Source organism: Puma concolor, chromosome E1, assembly GCF_028749965.1.
Source record: "Puma concolor isolate L17-30 chromosome E1, mPumCon1.1.hap2, whole genome shotgun sequence".
NCBI lineage: Eukaryota > Metazoa > Chordata > Mammalia > Carnivora > Felidae > Puma > Puma concolor.
In genome coordinates this window covers 14,939,530-14,943,104 of record NC_141680.1, presented here as the reverse complement: position 1 = coordinate 14,943,104, position 3,575 = coordinate 14,939,530, and the positions used below count along the sequence as shown (strand labels likewise).

Genomic DNA, 3,575 nt, shown 5'->3' with positions numbered 1-3,575 from the left:
ACATAACCATTTTTAAGCAAACAGTTGAGAAGTGTTAAGTATATTCATGTTGTGAAATAGATCTCCAGAACTTTTCATCTTGCAAAACTGATATACCCATTAAAGAACTATTCTCCTTTTCTCCTTCTCCCCAGCCTCTGGTAACCACCATTCTACTTTCTGTTTCTATAAATTTGGCTGCTTTAGATAGCTCATAAAGTGGAATCATACAGTATTTGTGTTCTTGGGATTGGTTTATTTTACTTAGCACAATGTTCTCAAGGTTCATCCATGTTGTAGTATGTGATGGCATTTCCTTCCCGTTTTCAGCCTGAATAATATGTCTTTGTATGTATATATTACAGTTTCTTTATTCTTTCATCCATCCATGGACATTTCGGTTGCTTCCGCCTCTCAGCTATTGTGAGCAGTGCTGCTATGAACATGGTAAATATCTCTCCAAGACCCTGCTTTCAATTCTTTTGGACACCCAAAAGTAGGATTACTGGATCACATAGAAGATCTATTTTTAATTTTTTTTTCAACTTTTTTTTTTTTTTTGGGACAGAGAGAGACAGAGCATGAACGGGGGAGGGGCAGAGAGAGAGGGAGACACAGAATCGGAAACAGGCTCCAGGCTCTGAGCCATCAGCCCAGAGCCCGATGCGGGGCTCGAACTCATGGACCGCGAGATCGTGACCTGGCTGAAGTCGGACGCTTAACCGACTGCGCCACCCAGGCGCCCCTATTTTTAATTTTTTAAGGACCCACTGCACTGTTTTCCACAGTGGTTGCACCATTTTACAACCTGTCACCAACAGTGTGTAAGGGTTCCACTTTCCAATTTCTCCACATTTTTGCCAACACTTATTTCCCTATTTTTTTGATAGCAGCCATCCTAATAAATGTGCGATGATACCTCACTGTGGTTTTGATCTGCATTTCTCATGATTAGTTATGTCGACTATCTTTTTATATGCTTCTTTACTATTTTTGCAGACATAGAAAAATCCATCCTAAAATCCATGTGGCATCATAAGGAACCCCAAATAGACAAAAAACAAGAGCAAAATTGGAGGACTTGCACTTCATAATGTCAAAATTTACTACAAAGCCACAGTAATCAAAACCCTGTGAAACTGGCAGAAGGAAAGACACGTAGATCAATGAAACAGAAGAAAGAACCCAGAAACTGATGCATATACGATCAGTTGATCTTCAGTGGGGTGCCATGATCCTGCAATGTTGAAGGTACAGTCTTTTCAACAAATAGTGGTGGGAAAACTGAACATCCGTGTACAAAAGAATTAAATTGGACCCTTACCTTACACCATATACACAAATTATCTCAAAATAAATCAAAGACCATTTTGGACTTGACGTTTGTAAATTATAAATTCAATATCCCTAGTAGGGCTATTTGAATTGTCTATTTCACATTGGGTGAATTGGGGTAGTTTCTGCTTTTAGAGGAACTGGTCCGTTTCATCTAAGCTGTCAAATTTATGTGCATAGAATCTTTCATAATATTCCCTTATTATCTCTTTGGTGTCTTCAGAGTCTGTAATTATATCCCTTTTTTCATTTCTGATATTGGTAAATTGTGTCTTCTCACTTTATTATAACTTTAAGACTTCCAAAAATATATTTCCAGGCCCAAATGGAAATCAAACTTTTAAAGAAAAATTAACATCAGTCCTCCATAATCTATTCTAGGAAGTAGAAGGGAACACTTCCTATTTCATTTTATGAAGCAAGTATTATCCTTGTCCCCAAACCAGAAGAGACAGTATATATAAAAACAAAAAAAAAACACCAAAAACAAAAAAACTATACACCAATATCCCTCATGAATACAAACCCAAAAACCTTTAACAAAATATTAGCAAATAGAATTCAGGAACATATAAAAATAATTATACATCATGACCAAGTGGGATTTATCCCAGGAATGCAAGGCTGTCTCAATATATGAAATGAATATAATCTACTATATTAACAGGTTAAAGAAGAAAAATCACACGATCATAATAATTAGTGCAGAAAAATCATTTGAAAAAATACAATACTCATGATTAAAATCACAAAAATAGGAATAGAGGAGAACTTCCTCAATTGATGAAGAAACCTACAGAAAGCCTAAATGCTTTCCTCCAAAGACTGGGAACAAGTGAAGATGTCTGCTTTTATCACTCTTAATCAACGTAGTTCTGTAAATGCAACAGGCATGAAAAAGAAATAGAAAGCAAAAAATCATGAAGGAAGAAATAAAAATGTCTCTATTTCATATAACATAATTGTCTGCATAGAAATCCCAAGGAATCTCCAAAGAAAACATCCAGACTAATCAATGACTTCAGCAAAGTTTGAGAATAAAAGATAAACATACAAAGATCAGTTGCATTTATGTATACTAGCAACAGTAGTTACCAAAATTAAAAATACAGTGCATTTATAATCACTCCAAAAACGTGAATTACATAAGTGTAAGTCTAACAAAATGTGTACAGGACTTATATACTAAAAACTACAAACTGCTGAAGGAAAAAGGACATAAAGAAAAGGAAAGACATATGATGTTCATGAATTGGAAGACTCAAAGTAAAGATGTCCATTCTCTCCAAATTGATATACAGGTTTAATGCAATTACTACTAAAATCCCAACAAGATTCTTTTTTTTTTTTTTTGTAGATACAGATAAGATTCTTCTATAATTAATATGGAAAGGCAGAGGAGCTAGAAGAGCTAAAACAATCTTGAAAAAGTAGAATAAAGTAAGAGGAATCACTTGTCTCAATGTTAAATTTTGCTTTTGTTTTTGTTTTTTGGGTTTTTTTTTTTGTTTATCTATTTATTTTGAGAGAGACAGAGAAAGAGAGAGGAAAGGAGAGGGAGGGGAGGAGAGAGAGAATCCCAAGCAGGTTCCACACTGTCAGCATGGAACCAGATGTGAGGCTTGAACTCACAAACTGAGATCATGACCTAAGCTGAAATCAAGAGTTGGATGCTTAATTGACTGAGTCACCCAGGCGCCCCTCAACATTAAGTTTTATCATGTAGCTACATAATCAAGACTGCGTAGTATTGATGGACTGGTCTATGTAGATCAATAAAGAACCAAGAAATAGACTCACACAACTGATTTTTGACAAAGGTATAAGAAACAATTCAGTAGAGAAAAGATAGTCTTTTCAATAAATGGGGCTAGAGCTATTGAACATTTGTCAAAAAAAAAAAAAAAAAAAAAGAAAGAAAAAAGGGGCATCAACCTAATTCTCACACTTTATGCAAAAAGTAACTTAAAATGGGTCACAAACTTAAATATAAAACTATAGTAATTCCAGGGGAAAAAAAAATAAGAGAAAATCCTTCCGACCTAGGGCTAGGCAGAGGTCTTAAGCTTGACGCCAAATAACACAGTTTATAAAAGGGAAGATTGATAAATTGGATTTCATCAACGTTAAAATCTTTTGCTCTTTGAAACACCGTGGGAACATGAAAAGAGAAGTTACTAACTCTGATAAAGTATTTGCAAACCACGTATCAGAGGACTAGTATCTAGAATATATAAAGAAGTCTTAAATTTAACTGTAAA

General features: G+C 34.8%; 1 long non-coding RNA gene across 1 annotated transcript; it reads left to right on the top strand.

Annotated features, from left to right (window-relative positions):
- The first annotated feature begins 352 nt into the window (after positions 1-352).
- LOC147574134 (uncharacterized) lies at positions 353-1,359 on the top strand. Its single transcript, XR_015243709.1, has 2 exons — positions 353-426; positions 979-1,359. It is a non-coding gene; the product is annotated as an uncharacterized LOC147574134 (long non-coding RNA).
- The last annotated feature ends 2,216 nt before the right edge of the window (positions 1,360-3,575 follow it).